Here is a 23,312-nt window from a genome sequence, read left to right on the forward strand (position 1 = left end):
CCCTTCCCCTCCCCCTTTTCTGATGAAGGGTCTAGGCCCGAAACGTCAGCCTCTCTGCTCCTATGATGCTGCTTGGCCTGCTGTGTTCATCCAGCCCTGCACCTTGTTGTCTCGGATTCTCCAGCATCTGCAGTTCCTACTATCTCTCTTCTTCCTCTCTCTCCCTCATTCTCTGATCGGTCAGCTGGTCTCTGTCTCTCACCATGCTGGTCTCCTTGGAAGGGCTCAAATGATTCCAGGGATTCAGAAAGCAATTGCAGGAGAGAGATTTTGCAGGTGATCACCGTTTTTATACCTTTTAGATGGTTTTCTGGAACTTTCTGTAGTTCTGGCCAATCAGGGAGATACATGTAATATTTTTAAGCACGAGACAGTCATTTAGATGGCATGCTATTGTCAGTTTCTTTGTGTAGCAGGACCCGGTGCCTTTCTGTCTGGGCTGCCCTTTGTTTCATGGATAAGTTGTTGGGGGTGTCTGTGCAGAATAAAACTGTTGCCTTTTACGTTACGCTATTGTCATTAACACCTGGCTGCTGTGTTTGAATTATGTCTGGTGTGTGGGTTTTCTGATTTCCAAGTTTCTGTTCGCCAATATACCCAGCATCCCTTGCTGTCTGGCCCAGTTAGCAAACTATCTGTGTTTTAGCAGGTACGAGGCTGCTACAGGGGGCTGTCCTTCACGAAACTGGATATGAGCCACATGTACCTGCAATAGCAGTTAGATGAGGACTCCCAAAAGTATGCTGCAATTAATACCCACCATTCATCTTGACTCTTTCTGTCCTGTTGGGGACTCATTGAATGGAGCGGGGCAGGTAATATGGGTGATGACAGTGGATGGCACAGTCTGTTGCTTTTGGAGAAGTGGGGAGGAGTCCTGAGCGAGTGAGTGAGCAGCACAGAGGACACGCAGGGATCTTAGTGTCAGAAGTTGGTGTGGGTGTCAGTGGGTGAGAGAAGATGTTGCAGGGCAACAGTGAGAGTCATATAACATGATCCTGATGGGAGGTGCACACAGTAACAGAGATGGATGAGCGTGAGGTATTGGAGGGAAGATGGAAATACTTACACTGCCAAAGTGGAGAAGGTCATTGACCTGCTTCCTGCAGTGCTGTGTATTCTCCAGACAGCTGAGACTGCTTTAAGCTGGGTGGCAACTTCGGGCCAGGCTGGCATGGTCAGGTGTTGGGCCTCCACTGCTAGTCCTGGGGGAAGAGGGTGTCCCACACCATCCACCAAAATCTCCAGGTCCCTGCCCACAAATTAAACGTTCCAACCTTTCACCATTTAAGAAACGTAGACTCAGTGACTGATTTGCACCTGCGCTCTGTACATTATAAATGACAACACCTTCTGGTCACGAACAATTTTAGCTCCCCCTCCCACCCCCTGGGTGACATGTCCATCCTGGGCCTCCTCTAGTATTACAATGACACCACACGCAAACTGGAGGAACAACACCTCATAACATCAGGAGCCTACAACCTGATGGCCTAAGCATAGAATTCACCAGTTTCAAAAGCTCCTCACCCCTGGCCTCATCCCATGTCCAACCCTCCCTCTCATCCCCACCTCCTTGACCTGACTTTACCTTTCCAACTCCTTCCCCACCTATCAGCCCCACCATTCCCACTGACCAATCCCCACTACCCCCTACCTGCATCCAACTATTGCCATCCCACCGACCTTCCCCCAGCCCCACCCCTCTTCTGTCTATTTATTTCCCAGCACCCTTCTCCCTCGCCAGTCCTGATGAAGGGTCCCGACCCGAAACGTTGACTCTCCTGCTCCTCTGATGCTGCCTGACCTGCTGTGTTCCTCCAGCTCCATACTGTATTGATTCTACAGGAACAGTGTAGGCATGCCTGTCAAAAGGACAAAGGAGATATTGCCAAATCTAAAGGCCCCTGGTTATCCAGAAGCATGCAGGGCAAGATCAGAAAAGTAGAGTCTACAACAATCTCAAAAAAGTGATACATTAGGAAGCTTGAAGGAGTGTGAGAAGTATAGGTTTGAAGTGAAAAAGGAAATTAAGAAAACAAAGAGAGGCAGCAAAAAATAGTAAAAATAAAGGAAAATCCAAAGCTCTATTAGCAGTATATTAGGAGCAAGAAGATGTTTAAGAGAAGGGTTGGGCCTTTCAGAGATGTACAGGATAATGTCACAGAATCTTAGAATTGGTATGATGCAGAAAGATACCATTAGGCCCATCATATCTGCATTGGCTCTGAGAACTTTAGCTATTCCCAATCTTCTACTTTTTGTCCTATGCACCATATCTATATAAATAATAATCCAACTCCCTTGTGAATGACTCAATTGAACCTGCCTCCATCACATTTCCAGGCAGTGAATTTCACACTCGCTGTGTAAAAGCAGGGCTCAGTTTTAGGTCCCTTGCTATTTCTAGAATATATTAACGATTTTAAACTTAAATGTGGGAGGTATGTTAACTGGTTGCATAATGAAGAAGATAGGTGTTGGCTGCAGATAGATATATTTAATAGTTATTATAATATATAATAATAGTTACAGAATATGTAATGGTTTTGTTGAGCAAGTGAAACAGAGAAATGGAATTATATTTGGAGAAGTGGAGCTTGCGTATCCGTGGAAGTCAAACAAGGCAAGGGAATAGCAAGTAACAGGGAAGTTAATGAGAAGGGTAGATGAATTGAGAGACTTTATCAGAAATCACATGACACCAGGTTGTAGTCCAACAGGTTTATCTGAAAGCACAAGCTTTCGGAGCCTCGCTCCTTCTTCAGTTGTTCGTGAGACAGGTGACATCAGACATAGAATTTATAAGTAAAAGATCAAAGGGTCACACAACTGATGAGGATGTGTTAAATGAACTTAAGATGCTGTTAAATCTTTAATCAGTTTTAGAAGGTTTTAATTGATTAATATGTATATGTAAATCCCCAAATCTCTTTCAAGTCACTATCCTCTGAGATTTAAATGTTTTGTCAGTGTAAAGAAGAAGGTGACATGTTAGGTGTGAGGCCTTGTTTAGAATCTGTTTGTATGTTGTTTTGGAGTCAGGCTGGTTTTGTTTCTAAAATAGGAATTTATAAAATGCCACATTGACTGACTGTCTATAAATTGTGTGCTTTTGGAACAAAATAAAATGTATCTGCAAATACAAATTCACCCCATAGATTTGTGTGTGTGTGTGTTTGTGTGTGTGAGAGAGACAGAGAGAGGGGAGAGTGTGTGTGTGTGTGTGAGAGAGAGAGAGAGAGAGGGGAGAGTGTGTGTGTGCATGTGTGTGTGAGAGATTCCTGAAGGTGGCAGTACAGCTACAGAGGCAGAGGAGACATTTTCTTTCATTGAATGAGGTCTTGAAGGTATGATCAGGGATGTAATCCTGGAACTATAGAAGATACTGGTTAGACCACTGCTGGAGTTGTGCACATTTCTGGTCACCACATCATAGGAAGGACCTAATTACTCTAGAGACAATACAAAGGATATTTACAAGAATAGAGTCAGTGCTCAAGAATTGCCAGCATGCAGAAAGATTGGATAGGCTAAGGTTGTTTTCCTTAGAATAGAGGAGGCTGAGGGCTGACTTATTAGAAATGTGAAAAATAATGAGGGGCTTAGATAGAGTGGGCAGGAATGACCTCTATCCTCGAGCAGAGTTTAATTACCTGGACGCACAGATTTAAGGTGATTGGTAGAAGGATTGGAGGGAAACATGAAGAAAACCTTTCTACCCAGAGGGTGGTGGGTATCTAGAATTCACTGTCCAGTTGGTGATTGAAGTGGAAATGTTCATTTCAAATGAACCTGGATCTGCACATGAAGCACTGTATGCTGCAAGACTATGGCCAGTTGCTGGACAATGACCAAGATGGATTGCATGGCTTATGTCTGTGCTCTAACTTTTCTATGGTTCAATGGTTATTCAATTACGTTTTATCTGTCACATTCAAGCTCATTCATTTAGTCTGTCCAAGTCCTCTTGGAACTTCCTTGCATCTTCTTCATAATTTATGTTCCCACACAGTTTAGTGTCATCAGCAAATTTGGAAAGGTTACAGTTGGTGATTGCATCCAAATCATTTATGTAGATTGTAAGCAGTTGTGGACCTTGCACTAACCCTTGTGGTGCCCCATTGATGACAGCTTCCACCCTGAAAATAATTTGTCGTTCCTATTCTCTGCTTCCTGTTTGTAAATCAATTACTGATGCATACTAGCATATCAGTCTCAATCCCATGCACACTAATTTTACTTACTATCCTCCAGTGTGTGAGACCTTATCAAAAGCCTTCTGAAAATCTAAATACACCACATCCAATGGTTCTCCTTTATCAATGGTATGAGTAATGTCCTCAAAAATATTCCAACAAGTTTGTCAAATATGACTTCCTTTCCATAAATACATGTTGACACTGCCAATTTTACATTTCTTTCTAAATTTCATTACTGTATCCTTTATAATAGATTCTATTATTTTCCCAAATACTGACACCAATCCTAACAAGACAGTAGTTTTCCATTCTCCTTCTTCCACCTTTCTTAAACAGTGGGGTTACATTTGCTATTTTCCAGTCTACAGCAACTGTTCCAGAATTGATAGAATTTGATAGGTCACTGCTAATGCATTCACTATTTCTCGAGCTAACTCCATCAACAATCTGTGGTGAAGGTCAATTGGTCCAAGGGATTTATTAACCTTCAATTCATTTAACTTCTCACTCTTAACTAATGCTAATTTTTGGCATCTAGTTCCACTTAGGATTATGGATGATGTTGGAACAATCAAAACTCTTTTGAATAAGTTGATTCAATTTTTGTTAGATCAGCTATTGAGGATATGAAGAAAACCCAGGCAAATATAATTGAGTTACAGATAAATCATGGTTGGTTTGAATGCCAGAACAGGTTTGTTCTGAATAGCCTATAATTATGTTCATTTATGTTAACTGCACAGCTATCAGTCTCTTCAACTTCCATTCCCATAGGTGCACTTACAGCTGGGGTCCCAAGAATGAGGAACACTGACAGATTCGACCCCATCTCCTAGTACTCCCTCTGAGGGCCAGCTCAAGACAGGGACAGAAACTGAGGTCCCTCCGTACTGTTTGCATTACTATGGAATATTTGGTATTTCAAGCAAGTTCAGAAATTGAAATAATGGGCTTGGCAGTAACGAGTAAAACAGATGCCATTATTGTTTGCTCACAGGAAACAAATAACAGAGTAAAGCCAAGGCTGAAACTAGTAAAACAAGAATATAAAATAGTGCTGTACAGTCCTGCACAGCTGGTGTGCAACCACAAAAAGATCTTTATCAAGATGTGTACAAGATTCTAAGGCAGCTGCCATGATGATTTCACCATGTGGTCATTCACCTTCCAGAATGTCTTCATACTATCTGAAAGCTGGCTTACTGGTTCACTCGTTGAAGTCAAAGCATCCTCATATACAATATCACTGTGAGTAGCCGAAACATTGGGACCTTGCACTGATACCATGAAAGCCGTATGACAATCAGATGTATCACTTGCAAACTGAAGCTGCACTTCAGGTGCCTGGACAGAACAAAGAACAAAGAAAATTACAGCACAGGAACAGCCCCTTCGGCCCTCCAAGCCTGCGCCAATCCAGATCCTCTATCTAAACCTGTCAGCTATTTTCCAAGGATCTGTATCCCCCTGCTCCCTGCCCATTCATGTATCTGTCTAGATACATCTTAAATGACATCATCGTGGCCACTTCCACCACCTCCGCTGGCAACGCATTCCAGGCACCCACCAACCTCTGCATAAAGAACTTTCCACGCATATCTCCCTTAAACTTTTCCCCTCTCACCTTGAAATCATGACCCCTAGTAATTGAGTCCCCCACTCAGGGAAAAAGCTTCTTGCTATCCACCCTGTCTATACCTCTCATGATTTTGTAGACTTTAATTAGGTCACCCCTCAACCTCCATTTTGCTAATGTAAATAATCCTAATCTACTCAACCTCTCTTCATAGCTAGCACCCTCCATACCAGGCAACATCCTGGTGAACCTTCTCTACACCCTCTCCAAAGCATCCACATCCTTTTGGTAATGTGGCGACCAGAACTGTATGCAGTATTCCAAATGTGGTCAAACCAAAGTCCTATACAACTGTAACATGACCTGCCAACTCTTGTACTCAATACCCTGTCTGATGAATGAAAGCATGCCGTATGCCTCTTGACCACTCTATCCATCTGCGTTGCCACCTTCAGGGTAAATGGACCTGAACACCCAGATCTCTCTGTGCATCAATTTTCCCCAGGGCTTTTCCATTTACCGTATAGTTCGCTCTTGAATTGGATCTTCCAAAATGCATCACCTTGCATTTGCCTGGATTGAACTCCATCTGCCATTTCTCCGCCTAACTCTCCAATCTATCTATATTCTGCTGCATTCTCCGACAGTCCCCTTCACTATCTACTACTCCACCAATCTTAGTGTCATCTGCAAACTTGCTAATCAGACCATCTATACCTTCCTCCAGATCATTTATGTATATCACAAACAACAGTGGTCCCAACATGGATCCCTGTGGAACACTACTGGTCACAGTTCTCCATTTTGAGAAACTCCCTTCCACTACAACTGTCTGTCTCCTGTTGCCCAGCCAGTTCTCTTTCCATCTAGCTAGTACCCCCTGGACCCCATGCGACTTCACTTTCTCCATCAGCCTATCATGGGGAACCTTATCAAACGCCTTATTGAAGTCCATGTATATGACATCCACAGCCCTTCCCTCATCAACTTTGTCACTTCCTCAAAGAATTCTATCAAGTTGGTAAGACATGACCTTCCCTGCACAAAACCATGCTGCCTATCACTAATAAGCCCATTTTCTTCCAAATGTAAATAGATCCTATCCCTCAGTATCTTCTCCAGCAGCTTCCCCACCACTGACGTCAGGCTCACTGGTCTATAATTTCCTAGATTATCCTTGCTACCCGTCTTAAACAAGGGGACAACATTAGCAATTCTCCAGTCCTCCGGGACCTCACCCGTGCTCAAGGATGCTGCAAAGATATCTGCTAAGGCCCCAGCTATTTCCTCTCTCGCTTCCCTCAATAACCTGGGATAGATCCCATCCGGACCTGGGGACTTGTCCACCCTAATGCCTTTTAGAATACCCAACACTTCGCCCCTCCTTATGCTGACTTGACCTAGAGTAATCAAACATCTATCCCTAACCTCAACATCCGTCATGTCCCTCTCCTCAGTGAATACTGACGCAAAGTACTCACTAAGAATCCCACTCATTTTCTCTGACTCCTCACATAACTTCCCTCCTTTGTCCTTGAGTGGGCCAACCCTTTCTCTAGTTACCCTCTTGCTCCTTATGTATGAATAAAAGGCTTTGGGATTTTCCTTAACCCTGTTTGCTAAAGATATTTCATGACCCCTTTTAGCCCTCTTAATTCCTCGTTTCAGATTCGTCCTACTTTCACGATATTCTTCCAAAAAGACAGATCTGAAGCATTCTTCAATATGTCAGCGACTCCAGAAAAGTGTGCTGTGCTATGCACAAAAAAGACATCAGTAACATTCAGGCCGTCAGGAAAAACAAGACTCAGAATAACAACAATTTCCCAGGATAAAGGAAAACTTCCCAGGATGAAAATGCTAGATGGAGCGTAATGTGACTGAGGCATCAACAATGGCGCACATCACTGCCCAGGATCTGGGATGACCCTATTGAGAGATTCACTTAGGCTCCATAGTCCACCCATCAGAGAGCCACGTGCAAAAATAACTTAACCAACACCTCATTGCTCAGCATTCATTCTTGTCTTATTGAACTGGCTGCTTTCCATTTAGCACTGAAAAATAGGCAAGGTAGGAAACAAATAATACTCCTACAGCATGCATTTTGCCAAGAGCATATCCTTGAACAACTACAGTGCCACAACGATGCCACCCGAAGGTTGCAGGAACAGCAACTCATATTCCGCTTGGGAACCCTGCAGCCAAATGGTATCAATGTGGATTTCACAAGTTTCAAAATCTCCCCTCCCCCTACCGCATCCCAAAACCAGTCCAGCTCGTTCCTGCCTCCCTAACCTGTTCTTCCTCCCACCTATCCCCTCCTCCCACCTCAAGCCGCACCTCCATCTCCTACCGACCAACCTCATCCCGCCCCCTTGACCTGTCCGTCCTCCCTGGACTGACCTACCCCCTTCCTAACTCCCTACCTACACTCACCTTTACTGGCTCCATCCCCGCCTCTTCGACCTGTTTGTTTCCTCTCCACCTATCCTCTCCTCTATCCCTCTTCTATCCGCCTCCCACTCTCTCCCTATTTATTTCAAAATCCCCTTCCCCTCCCCCTTTTCTGATGAAGGGTCTAGGCCCGAAACGTCGGCCTCTCTGCTCCTATGATGCTGCTTGGCCTGCTGTGTTCATCCAGCCCTGCACCTTGTTGTCACAAATTTTTAATGTTCTTCCTCCCGGTACCTCCACATGATACAAACCATGGTTTCAGTGGAGAAATAGACAGGCTGCCCAGATTTCTGAAACAAAAGCAGGAATTGCTGAAGAAACTCAGCAGGTGTTTGGAGAGAAATCAGCTGACCAGAAGAAGGGTCACTGGACTCAAAATATTAACTCTGCTTTCTCTTCACAGATGCTGCCAGATCTGCTGAGCTTTTCCAGCAATTTCTGTTTTTGTTTCAAATTTCCAGCATCAACAGTTCTTTGTGTTATTTTATGTCTAGATTTCTGCTCAGACAGCTGAGATGTTCTTGGTTAAAATCCTTGGGTTTTGAGGCCATGAGGACCGCAAGGTCGCTTGATATGAGGAGTGATCAGTCAGACCAGTTTTGAGAGAGCAGAGTGAAGACAAATGTAGTGATATACTAAATACAAATTAGACGTAACACATTCAGTCCCTTGAGCCTTTTTCACTGTTCAATAGGATCATGGATTCTGTTCCAACTTTACATTTCATTAAATTTCATGCTTGTAATGTCACTGTTAATATTGGAATTCTAATTGACTAATGCAAATCCACCTTGCTCAACCCACTTGGTTAGGAAACCTGAAAATACTACTGTAATATAAAGGATAACGTTTTTAAAACACCGAGAGACTTGCTGTACTTACTTCCAGGTTTCCCCTAGTGACTAAACCACAAACTTCAAACTCCACCCCACAGCATTGATAGTTTATAATCCAGCTTGTTGCTTCAAGAAACATTCAGTTAATAGCATTCTATCTTAAAAATAGCAGATCAGACTTGAGAATTATCATGCAAGAGTTGAACAAGGAATTTCTAGTATCCACTGTGTAATCATCTTCAATTTGTAAGGAAAGAGCTTGGTGAAACTTTGCCACTGTACCAGAGATTAGACTAAATGCATTTGCCAAGAGGATCAAATGCATGTAACCTCCTTAAGTTGTGGAGGGTAGAGGGGCTTGTGAAGTGGGCAATGATGGGTTGGAAATGGCTTCAAGATACACAGTGAGCCATTCATTATCTAAAATTAAAATGCCTAAACTGAAAGACAAAGCAAACTGAAGTGCAGTTATCTGAATATACAAAATAAGCTGATATAGATTGTTTTTACTGATCTGTGATGATATCTCAGTGTTTGACTTTAACTACTGATGTCCACATGTTATAGTGCAGACTTGGGAGACAATTAAGCTTTATTTGTTTATTTCAACCTATCCCTTTACACATTGTGGACAAGTGAATTTGAAAGTATTCTGGCTTTCAAACCGACAGTTTTAGCATAGTTTTAACTACCGCTGCAATTATATTGACTAACTGCTGTATTTCCAATGTTGAGGACTCACATGACTGGTGGAAAGTCTTTGGAAACTTGTAGGATTTTCTAAAGCCATTTGTTGGGAAAATTGATGTTTTATTGGCTGTTCCTGGCAACCAGTTTTAGAAAAACCTGGCAAGTTTACTTTGGAGTTGTCATCAGCTGCGTTACATCCAAGAATTGGGAGTTGGAAACTTTACTTTATTTCTCATGCAAATTTAAAGCATGTTAAAGTATTGTTGTGGGTTCTACTTATAAAAATTTAAGTCAAAGTTAACTCTGCTAAATGTTTAATTCTGGGGTAAAGCTGACACAAAACCTTGCCACAAAAACTGTCAACTTGGTTTCAACAATCGAAGAAAATGTGATTGATATGAAGGGTGATCAATCAGCATTTTGGCAACCCCATGTAATGTTGGAAAAGACAAAGGAGAAGAGAGAGACCAACCATTGGCAATAGTCCAGATTGTGTCAGACACACCTTGCAGTGTGACCAATTAGTTAAACTTTCTCTTTCAGCCTTCAGCTCAAAAAAGCTTTGCCCTGTAGTGTGACATGGACAACAGAGTGCCCAAGACTTCAGTACACAGCAGGACCACGGATATCTTCTTAACTACTGAGATTTAACGATTGAGAAATAAACATGGGATTAACAGAAAAGATATGTGGAAAATTCTGAACAAGTTAGGAATAGAAAGAGATGGAATGAAAGGAAGATTGGACAAAATGGGGAAAGAAAAACAGAAAAAAAATTTAAAACTATACATTTTAAAAGATTTACATAATTTCTAACAACAATATACTATATAGGAATGAGATTGCACTTACATTGTTCCTTTTCAGGATCAGAGAGATTGAATGATATAAAAAATTATAAACCTCAGAGTTAAATTGTTACTTGTGCTGTTATGTTCCAAAATAGTCAAATGTAACAAGCTTAACTGGCAATTAATGGGAAAATGCAAGTATTTCTTGATATCCTTTGAGGTATTTTGAAGATGACCTGCCATTTTCACAAAGACATGTTGGCGCAGCACAATCAACAAATTGTGGTGATTTGCAGTTGAGGGGATATCTCTTCCTTGCCAAAAATGTTTGAACAATTTGTGCATTAATAAAACCTTGAATAGTAAATTATTATTTTAGTTTATTTTGCAGCAAAACATGAGCCAATACCTTTCCTCTTGGCTTGGGCATCTTCCATATCCAAGGGGAACAGGATCTGTCTGAAACCTCCACCTACTTCACAAGCACCTCCACCACCAGGTTAGAGAAACAAAATATCAATGCCGGCACCATTTTGTGCTTCATAAAACACCAGGTGCAGGACAAATTTATGAACAGTTGAATGGACCTCACTTTATGAGGTGGATTGACTTTCCAAATGGGCATGGGATCCATTGGAAATCCAACCTTTTAACTGGAAAGATGCCCAACACCCCTGGAAGTATGTGGGCAGTGCGCCAGTGAAATATAAATGAGATCTAACTATCAAAATGATTCCAGCCTCCTGCTGTTGACATCAGGCAGACAGCTCAATTGTCCATCCCATCACTCAGCGAAACTCGACCACCAAGTGTTTCAGTAGAAAGATGTTAACCATGTCAGTGCTTTAATTCCAGTAAGCTTCTTTTGTGAAAAAAATACAGAGATACAGCCCCATATAACAATAAATTTAAAATATGTGAGATGACGTGGTATTGTGAAACCATTCAGCAACTTGTGGCAAGAACAGTGGCCTGTGAATTGTATAACACAACAAGTTACTGAATGATTTGTGCTACTCCAAGTTCAGCAGATAATGGGGAAGGCAAATGGAATGTTGGCCTTTATTTCAAAGGGGATGGAGTATAAACATAGGGAAGTCTTGTTAAAACTATACAAGACACTAATTAGAGCACACCAAATTGTGAACAGTTTCGGCCCCTTATTAAAGGAAAGATTTACTGGCATTGGAGATAGTCCACTGAAGGTTCCCTGAGTTGATTCAGGATATAGAGGAATTTCCTATGAGAATATATTAAGTTGGCTAGGCTCATACTCTTGGAGTTTAGAAGAATAAGAGTATACCTTATTGAAATATTCAAAATCCTAAGGGGTCTTGGCAGGTCAGGTGCAGAGAGGTTGGTTTTTAAAATTCACTCATGGAATATGGACATTTCTGGCTAGGCCAGCATTTATTGCCTATCTCTCATTGCCCAGAGGGCAGTTAAGAATCAACTACATTGCTGTGCTCTGGAGTCACATGTAGGCCAGACCAGGTAAGGATGAAAGTTCCATTCCCTCAAGGACATTAGTGACCCAGATGGGGTTTTCCCAACAATCAACAATGGTTTCATGTTCATCATAAGACCCTTAATTCCAGATTATGTTATTGAATTTAAATTCTACCATCTGCCATGGTGAGATTTGAACCCAGGTCCCCAGAACATTAGTTGAGTTTCTGGATTAATAGTCTAGCAATAATACCAGTAGACATTCCCACCTCCTTGTGGGAGATTCTAGGACCAGAGTGCATAATCTTAGAGTAAGGGGCTGCTGATTTAGGACAGAAATAAAAGGGAATTTCTTCTCTCAGAGGGTAGTGAATCTCTGGAATCTTTTTGCCACAGAGGGCTGTCGAGGCTGGGTTGTTAAGTATATTCAAGGCTGTGAGAAACAGATTTCCAATCAGTGAAGAAATTAGACATTATGTGAAAACAATCATATATGCCTCACCTTCAGTAACCTTCTTAGTTCGATGGAGATAGTGTACTGTAGTGAGTTGGTCAGTTATTGGATGTAATGTAGAGCAACGTGAGCAAGCACAGAAGGCAAGCTGTGTATACATGTGTAATATCATAACAATATAAATAGTTTGTAGACTCTTGTGGCAAAGTGATAGTGTTCCTCCTTCTGAACCAAGAGGCCTGGGTTCAAGTCCAACTTGCTCCAGAGCTGTGTCATAATGTCTCTGTATAGGTTGATTAGAAAAATATCTATACGCAGTTTGTATTGTCAACAAACTTCAAGATATCTGTCTCAACAAGAATTCTGCCTTTATGACAAATAGGGCAGCACTCAAACCATATCATGTTCTGAAGAAGAGTCAGACCAGACTTGAAATGTTGACTCTGTTTTTATCTCCAGAAATGCTGCCAGACCTGCTGAGTTTCTCCAGCGTTCTGTATTTGTTTCGTATTTGTAGCATCTGCAGTATTTTGTCTTTATTCAAGACACGCAGTTGTGAATTCATCTCATCTTGACAACAGTCAGGTAAGACAATTGAAAGTAGGAATGTAAGCTAATGTAGCTGAGCCTGGAACTGGATGCCTGTCCAACCAATGTATTTATTTTTATTCCTTCGGAAAAGCTCTCTGAGACAAACCCAAAGAATACATCAACAATGCACTATTCGAAGAAGGATGTGAGTTTGAAACAACTGTAGCTGATCAGCAAAATCTTCAGTTGCTTGATCCTACAATAATTGCAGCAGTTAGCACATTCAGTAAATACATGTGGTCAATTTCATACGTCACAGGATGCTGTTAGAAAAGGTACAGCTTTCAACTCTAACCAAGTGATAAACCTTAAAAGGAATGGACACTTTACACCAAATGCCAAGATTGACACTGGTACAACGGCAAAAATGATCCCTTTATGCATCTTACGTTAGATATATATAGGGCATTTGGCACAATGTGGCGCAGTCCACACACCATAAACTAACTGCTTGCCATGGTTCTGACATATACCGTCTTCAGTGTCAATAATGCTCCTTGGTGTGGCTATCTGAAACCTTTCACATATTTCAAATGGATGGACCTGCTATCATTGGTCTACCAATATATACAAGTCGGTAACAAAAAAAATCACAATCCATAAGGTAACAAACCTCTCAATTGCAACACCAAAATTTCCAGATTGCAACATTGTGTCTATCCATGATCTGACCAACATTTACAAGATGCTATTGTTTCTATCAGCAACTTTAAGGGTGATACAATGTTACATCTGAAAGATTATGTCCACCCCAGCATTAGCCCTGTTCATAAGTGCAGCATTCATATTCAAGGAAAGTTTAGCCCATAATTAGATTCCATTGTACAAAAGATCATCCAGACGCTTCATACTCAAAGATGACACGATAAATATATGTTTTGACACAACGTCAATAAATATTGCACTAAAGAGAAGCCCACATGAGGTTCCTACCCTAAATGAGCTTAATCCCAAATTTCTCAGAACCAAATGTTTTTCCAAGCATTGGACCACTGGTCCATACATCTATTCCTGGAGTCAGAGGAACTGACAGCATTTAGGACACCTTTTGATAGATATTCTTTCCTTGTTATTTGTATTATCTGTCAATCAGCTTATATTCCAAAATCATATGGATTATATCACTTAGAATATACAAGAATTGTTTCTGAATTAGATGAAATTGCAATCCTTGGAGGGACTGAACACAAATGCAACACAAATTTCCATCAACTCATGACAACGGCAAGGAAATACGGTCTTCCTTTCAACAGTAAAAACTGTCAAATCAACAAGAGCCAAATTAATGTCTTGAGTTCAAACTACTCATCAACTGATATTAGACCTCATCCCAACAAAATGATAGACATACAGTGAATGTATGACTCAATGTCTATGCCACAAGGCAAAGGTGACTTACAAAGGTGTTTCTGGTTCTTGAACATTTTATCCTTTTACGTTCTGCATTTAGTAACCAAAGTCTCTCCTGTTCGAGATCTTCTCCACAAAATTACCAACATATTTTTAAATCTCTCAGAAGTATTCTATCATACAGCATGTGTGTTCTTTTATGATCCATCACAACTTACCACACTAGAAGTAGATGCATCCCAGAAAAGTGTCAGAACATATTCTTACAGGACAGCAAATTATTGCGTTTGATTCTAAGGTCCGAACAACAATTAAGGGTAACTTTTCTCCCACTGAGAAAGAAACTTTTACCCTACTTTTCAGGATTCAGTGATTTAATATGTACCTATTCAGCAAGTATTTCATTGTTCAGACCAATCACAAACTGTAAGAAATGGTCTGATAAAATCCTCTCTTAGGTGCACCTCCATGCCTCCAATGACTACTTGTGAAGATCCAAGGGTACAATTTAAACATACTTTACAAATCAAGTTCCCAAATGACTATCACAGATGGTCTTAGCCAATTTCCTAACCCCCACCAAGAACAAGATATTCCTTTAGACCTACAAGTTCCCTCCCTATTGGCATTGTGGGTCAACCCACAGCAGGAGGAATGCCGCAGTTCAAGATGGCAACTGACCACCACCTTCTCAAGTGCAACTAGGGACAGGCAATAAATGTTGGCCAGCCAGCGATGCCCAGATCCTGCAAAATGAATATTCAAACAGTGGATATTATTGAATCTGTGCTAGATTAAGCTCATACATTTTTGTCACAGCCAGGCACAATGGTTCCAAAAGGCTATGCCGAATGATGACCAGCTGCAACAGCTCAAAAATGTCAACTGCCAGTGGCCTTGAAACAGATCCTTGAGCTAGTACCTGCAATCTGATCATTCTGAGATAAACCAGGACTCTCCAAGAATGTAATCTTCAAGGCAAGCAAGTGATAATTCAGCAAGTTCTTGGCCAAGACTTGCTAGACTATATGCATACAGGTCACTTGGATGCAGACAAAGCCACAGGATTGGTGCATGAATTCGCACATAACTAAATAAGGACATTGATCAACTAATAAAATTGTGCAAAAAATGTCACGTCCATTAATCATTGAAAGAACTTCTCGTAGCACAGAAGATTCCTTCTGAGTTATCGGGAGGTGATGGCTTTGTAGTATTGTTGCTGGATTAGTAATCCAATCATGCACTGGGGAACCTGGTTTAAATCCAACCATAGCAGATGGTAACCTTTGAATTCAAATAAATATGGAATTAAATGTCTAATGATGATCATGTAAACCATGTCAATAGTTGTAAAACCCATTTGATTAACTAATGTCCTTTAGGTAAGGGAAACTGCTTGCCTATATATGGTTGATTGATAACAACCATTTGAAATGGTTGCTACTTTATTGTATCAAAATGCTAGAAACTCTCAGAAAAGGGCAATGCAACTAGATGGACAACCTCGTAACAACTGCATATTAGTGCACATTTCGTAAATCTAGTGCTATTTAAGAATCAAGCTACAAAGTTTACATGTCCTTAGCCTCATCCCATTATCTAAGCCAGTGATACTCTTTTCCCAGTGTGCAGTGTAGCCCAGCACCCCCTCATTGTTTAATGTGGAACCATCACACACTGGAAAGCCTTTGAATGGTTAAAAACATTCACTTGTATCCAGCAACAGCCAATGCGAACATTAAATAAACAAAGAGAAGTTGCACTTGCCTTTGGGACCAAACAGGGATTGCTTGCCTTTCAAGCAGCAAAAGCTTTGCAGTCAATGAGTGATCACTGCAACCAATTGTCATCTCTTGGAACAGTGTATCAGTTCCATCTTGGTTGGCTTCTTGCACTTGACTCAGTTGCACTCTATCATGCAAAAGGTGATTTTCCTCCTGCTCAATGTCCTCATCTTCCTCCTTGGAAGACTCTGCTGCTCTCCCAACCCTTCAGAGTCCAACATTTCACTTCTCTGCCTGCTCCAGTCGTGTAGGGCACAGTGCACTAGGATTATTGGCACACTCTGTCTGGAGTGTACTGCAAGGCACTCCTACACTCATCCAAACACTGTAACCTCATCTTCAGTAGACCTATCATCTGCTCAACAACAGTACTGGTTGACAAATCGGCTGTATTGCATCTACACTCAGCCTCAGTGAGTGAGTTGCTTCACTGAGTCATCAGCCTTGGTCACAGATGCTAGCCCTTCTCTTCCATTAATGATCCTTTCATTAGACATCCATTTATCCTCTACACAAAATGTAAAACAAATCAACCTGGCCAATTACCCCATCAGTGTAATGTCAATCAGTAAAATGGTGGAAGGTGACATTCAGTTTGAGTTCCACCATTACTCATTACTAATCTCATTAGTTTAGTTCCAAACATAGACAAAAGAGCTAAATTGCAGAAGTGAAGTGACAATGACTGCCCTTATATAAAAGCCACATTTGACTGAATGTGGCAACAAGGAGCCCTGGCAAAACTTGAATCAGTGGGAATTGATGCAACTCTCCCAATCATACCTGGCACAGGAAAGATGTTTGTGGTGGTTGGAGGTCAGTCACCTCATCTGCAGGACATCTCTGGGGTTCCTCAGTGTAGTGACTGAGGCAAAAACACCTTCAGCTGCTTCATCAATGACCTTCCTTCCATCATAAGGTCAGAAGTGGGGATGTTTGTTGTGTTGATGCTATATTCAGGCAGTAGAATTCTGATGTTAAGCCAACTGATAGGCCCTCCTGATCCCCAAAGAAATGCCACCTTTGAACATCACAGATGATCCTTGAATATTTTCAGTTCCTGTGTGAAGGTGGATCTGCAAAATGTTGTCTTCCGGTAATAGCCGTGCAATGTGTTTCAGGAATGCCAAACCTAGGCAATGCTTTTAAGTTAGACGGTCTGAATATCTTTGCTTGGGTGGCATGGCATGGAGGCACCACAGTTTGTAATGTGCATTCTTAGATAATGGATAACCTGCCAATGCAATACAATTTGATGCAGATTGTGTTGTAATTCTGGATGAGTGGGTTTATGACTAGTGCAACTACCTCTAGGAGGGCCTCAAATTTAAACAATTTTACCCTACCCCTTCAGCATGCAGTGGCAGCCATTTTATTATCATTATTGCACTGTTACCTGTTGTTCAAAGATAGCTCGATATCAACTTTGTGTTCTTGTGAGTGACTTGCAGGCTCACCCTGAGACTCAGGATGATGTGTTCCATCCTTCATGTTCCTTTTTAAGTTGCTGTCTCTCTGTACCTTTCAGCAGCAATGCCCCCACCCACACATCCCCATCCACACACCCACACACGCAACGTTTCCATTCAGCCACTTTATAGAACCATTGTCCTAAATTTACCCCTTGAATCCATGGCTATTGTGAATTCCCATTCCCTTGTTCGTCATACAATCTCTCTAAAAAGTGACAGGAGTGATAGTGATAGTCCAGCATTATAGAGACAGGTGAAAATCCTCTCTCCTCATGCTGACCAACCCTTCCTTTTGTCCACGAGACCCCATCCTCCTTCACTGTGTGAAATCCTACCATTCTACCTCAGAATAATGCCTTTCACTATAAATTACTTCTTCACCAACTCAGTCCAATGAATCCCATTCCAGACTTGATTTGCCCACTTTCACCAAGACTCGATGATTTGCTCCCTGATAACTATAATGCAATCCCTCAGGCCTGACCTTGGCCCATTCTCCAGACTAACTTGGGAGGGAAGACCTGACTGGGCTTAACCCAGCCCCCAAACTGATGTTTCCACAGTAACCTGACTGCTGTAACTGTGACCCCAAGACTGGTTGGACATGACCTGTAGGTCTGACCATGGACCAAACCCAGATTGCAAAGGTACTATTCCCCAGACTCTAGTAGGACCAAGCACCTAACAGACCATTACCAATCACATGGACTGGTATCAGACAAGCCCCTTAACTAACTGTGGCAACACCTTCTGACTGTCCATATTCACCCTTGACCCCACTAAGGACTGTACCCCTTGACTTTCAGACATGTTAATTTGTGGGAGGCATATGCAGACTGTTTGCTACATAAGCTGCTTGCTCATAAGCTGCTTGCTCATGCTGTTTGTGTGACATTGATGTAGCCCAGTGTTATATAGAAAAAAGTCCATCCCATTGACTGTTCAGTGCTCTGCGTATTAACAAGCTGCCTCCTTTTCCCCTTACGCTAAAAAAAAATGCAAGCCAGAGAGCCTCCATGTAAGAGAGGGCTCCAAGAAATGAAGCTAAGAGCCGCAATCCTACAAAGTGACCTGGCAGAAGCGTGTAAGTCATAGGTGTCCTTAAACTCCAAAGCTTTGGAGGGCTGATATGTTGCATACATTGGACCAAGAGGAAGTTCAATAACATGGTGAGGTTGCTGTTTGCCATTGCCAACTTGAATGAGTGAAGGGTGGAGGAGGATGGTGTCTATGGAGCATTGGACTCTGTTGTGAAGGAGCAGCTGATTGATGGCTGAGACAAGCAATTGGCAAGTTGCAGCATCCAGATACCTGCTCTGATTACAAGTCAGAAATTTGCACTGTCCAGCTTTTCAGGGAAGGAGAAGTGACTTGTAAGTGGACTATTGTTGAGGTGAGTTGGAGCTTTAATGAGATGCAAATGCATCGATATAAGGTACTCACTGCTCAATAGTGAGATTCTGAAGTTGTCACATAAAGATAAAGGGGAAAATTAGGAAATTCTTTTCTCACTGTCAAGATTCTGACTTTTTTCATTCTTGCTGTATTTTCCCAACATCAATGCCATTGCTCATATCGCACTAGGGAGGGAATAATTCATTTGTTTCTTTGAGTAACCCCTTTTACCTCAGCAGTTTAGGTTTTGATTTGCTGTATTAGCATTTGCAGCAAGACATTGTTTGCATGTTAATTCTTTTCTAAAAATATGGAATCCCTACAGTATGGAAGCAGGCCATTCAGCACACACAGACCCTCCTAAGAGCATCCCACCCAGACCCACTTCCCATGCCCTATCCCTGCATTTCCCATGACTAATCCAACTAGCCTGCACATTATAGCATGGCCAATCAATCTAACCTGTACATCTTTGGACTATGGGGGAAAACCCACACAGACAATCACCAGAGGTTGGAATCAAACACAGGTTCCTGGTGCCGTGAGGCAGCAATGCTAACCACTCAGCTAACATGACCTCAGGTTGTAACTGTACCTGCATCTACCACTTCCTCTGGAAACTCATGGCCCGAGGCTGGAATCAAACCTGCCGTCCCGGTGCAAAGAGACAGCAGTGCTAACCACCCAGCTGCTGAGCCACCGTGCCGGTTATAACTCTATTCCGATCAGAGCGGAAGGCGCAAGCTGAATGCAATTTCTGTGAATTTATAATGCCAACCAATCATGTGATTGGAGGCATTAAATAACTCAAGGGAATATTTGACAGATTTTCACCGCCTTCTAAAATCAACAATCACTTCAGATCAACCACTTCTATTCCAATAGGACATTCTGCTAGCTGTATTGAAGAGCTTTATGAGCAAATTTAAATGGAGAGAATAACTGCATAATACTTAAGTAAAGTGACTTGTTTTCTGCTGTAAATATGTCGGAATTTGGAGTGTAAACAATTTATAATTGGGCCTCCAGCAACATATTCCAAAATCTCTTACCTTGGCTGTTGCAAGTTGGGCCTATTTTCATCAGTTCTGGCTGGGCTACTCAGTGGAGTGCATTTTGAACACTAAAGTTTCACAACAGAGGACTGAAAAATAAGAGACACAGGCTCAGTCTTTTATGATATTACATTACTTTGTCAGATGGTGCTCCTATGAAGTGTCTTGGGATGTTTTGCCTAAGTTAGAATGATTGATTTTTTATGTTTTTTTTACTTAAAAAGGCATGATATAAACGCAAGTTGGCAACAAAAGCGGTTGACTGAAAGTGTTGAAATCACATCAGGTCACCTGCATGATACATTGAGCTCATTTTGAACTTTTTATCCAGAACTCAGAGCTGCACTCTCTAGGCCTGAGACTTGTTTCCTCAGTTAGGTATCAGAATATCCAAAGCAATATTTGTGCAGGCAAAAACAGGCATATGGTCATAACATTGCCAAAGAGTGGTACCGAAAACAATTGGTATTTTGGCTAGCACATTTCTATTATCTTAACCTTCTGGAAATAAAGAACTAATTATCGAGAATAATGGCAAAAAAATGGGAGTATTTTATATGTATTAGAAGGATAAGCTAAATAACAAAATTATAGGTTTTGTATATCGCTTGAAATCTTTAAAAGGTAATATCTGCCAGCGTTTGTTCATGTTTTTAATAACGTTGAATCTAAAGAAAAATGTCTTTCTGGTTTGTGGTTTGACAGATTTTTTGAAGTGGTCTGAGAACACAGTTTGAAATGAAGCCCATCAAGACTGTCTCCATGGAAAGCAAAACGTTCTCAGTGCAAGGATCATTTCCATATTCCCTTGAATCAGACATTTTAAATAGGAACATACTTCATAATAAAAGAAACGTGCAAGGGCCCAAGTGCAGACACATTTTCTGAAAAACTTCCAAAGCATACATCATGCACTCAGAGAGGAAACAGCACGAAAATAAACTGTCAAATATTTCCAGCACAATATCAATGTCCACGACTAAGATTAGAAGTGTAAAAATATGAAGATCCTGATTCAAGTTGAGATCTGATGTATATTGTAAGTAAAATGATGCTGGTATTTATTTTGTAATCTTACAATAGGATATAAATTCTGCATGGCGGAAGGAGAAGCATTTCCAGCTATCAAAAATGTAAAAGGTGTACCTAGAAGTAAGTGACGTTAACCATATGGCTCAGCATCATCACTCTTGCTTGAGAACAATGTTCCCAAGCTGTGCAGCCACTGCTGAGAGGTTCCACACATGTGGTAGTGTCCTAGGCCCAACCATCTTCAGCTGTTTCACCAATGACCTTTCCTCCATTATAAAGCCAGAAGTGGAGATGTTCACTGATGATTGCACAATGTTCAGCATCATTCAGGATTCCTCAGATACTGAAGCAGTCTGAGCCAAAATGCAACAAGACCTAGATGTTATCCAGGCATGGGCTGACAAGTGGCAAGTTACATTTGCACCAGTCAATTGCAAATGACTGTTTCCAACAAGAGAGAATCAAACTATTATCCCTTGACATTAAATGATATCACCCTCATGAATCCTGCACTGTCAACATCCTGGGGGGTTACCATTGACCAGAAACTGAACTGGACTTAGCTATATAAATTCTATGGCTACAAGAGCTGGTCAGAGGCTAGGAGTCATACAGTGACTAACTCAAATCCTGCCCACCATCTGCAAGGCACAAATCAAGAATGTGATAGATGAGTGAAGCTCTAAAAACCACTCAAGAAGCTTAACACCATCCAAGATAAAGCAACTCACTTGATTGGAACTACATACACAAACATTCACTCTCTTTACCACCCACGCTCAGTAGCAGTAGAGTGTACCATCCACAAGATGCACTGCAGAAATTCACTAAGGCTTCTTAGACAGTGGGAACACACTACTTACATGTTCCCCTTCAAACCACTCATTATCCTTTCCTGGAGATATATCAATGCTTCTTCACTGTCACTGGTTCAAAGTATTGGAACTCCTTCCCTAATGGCAGTGCGGCTGCACCTACACCAAACGGTCTGCAGTGATTCAAGAAGCAGATCACTATGATCACTAGGACAGGCAGGGATGGGCAATAAATACAGGCCCAGCCAGCAATGCCCACATCTTATGAACAAATAAAAAAATGAAGCTGGATGAAGATTAAAAAAGGTGGAAAACAACTTGAGAAGTATGCAACACTGCCATGGATGTATTGGACTGAACAGCCTATTTCTGATATGTACATACAATGCAATTCTTAGTAACGTTATTGCCAATCTCAATTTGTCACATTTCAGGTTATCTGCACACTGCGTACCAATTATTTTACAATGAAGGGTGAATGTTCCAAACACTTCAAAAAGGGCATTGCCAACACAATCCCTTCTTTCTTGCAGGAGAACGTCCTGTGTAACTTGCACCAGGACCATACTGGGAGGATGCTTTAGACCAGCTGCACATCCTTTTCCATGTGGAAGAAGTTACATGTTTCTAGGTCACCGATTCTGGTTCCATCTCCAACTCCAACATTTTTTTAATTTTATGAAGCTAGTATTCTTGAATTGCCCCATGCTTTAGGCAGTAATTCAGCTTCCTTGCCTCAATGATAGATCAGACATTGCACTATTAACACTGAATTGGAAAGTTGGGATCAAGTTGCGTTCATGTTCTGAGCACATTACCTGAGCATACATTTCAATAAAATGCTAAGGGAGCACAACTGTTTCCAAGTGAGACATGATTTAAATTCACCTATCTTTTCAAGTTGATAACAAAGATCCCATTGTACTTTTCTGATGAAACGTAGGATTTTCTCCCTGTGTCCAGGTTCATGTATGTCTCTTGACCACAACACCAAAATAGATTCAGAGATAGTAGGAACTGCAGATGCTGGAGAATCTGAGATAACAAGGTGTACAGCTGGATGAACACAGCAGGCCAAGCAGCATCAGAGGAGCAGGAAAGCTGACGTTTCGGGCCTAGACCCTTCTTCAGAAATGGGGGAGGGGAAGGGGGTTCTGAAATAAATAGGGAGAGAGGGGGAGGCGAATAGAAGATGGATAGAGGAGAATGTAGGTGAAGAGGAGACAGACAGGTCAAAGAGGCGGGGATGGAGCCAGTAAAGGTGAGTGTAGGTGGGGAGTTAGGGAGGGGATAGGTCAGTCCAGGGAGGACAGACAGGTCAAGGGGGAGAGATGAGGCTAGTAGGTAGGAGATGGGGGTG

The sequence above is a fragment of the Rhincodon typus genome, chromosome 8, assembly GCF_021869965.1.
Source record: "Rhincodon typus isolate 14 chromosome 8, sRhiTyp1.1, whole genome shotgun sequence".
Classification (NCBI taxonomy): Eukaryota; Metazoa; Chordata; class Chondrichthyes; order Orectolobiformes; family Rhincodontidae; genus Rhincodon; species Rhincodon typus.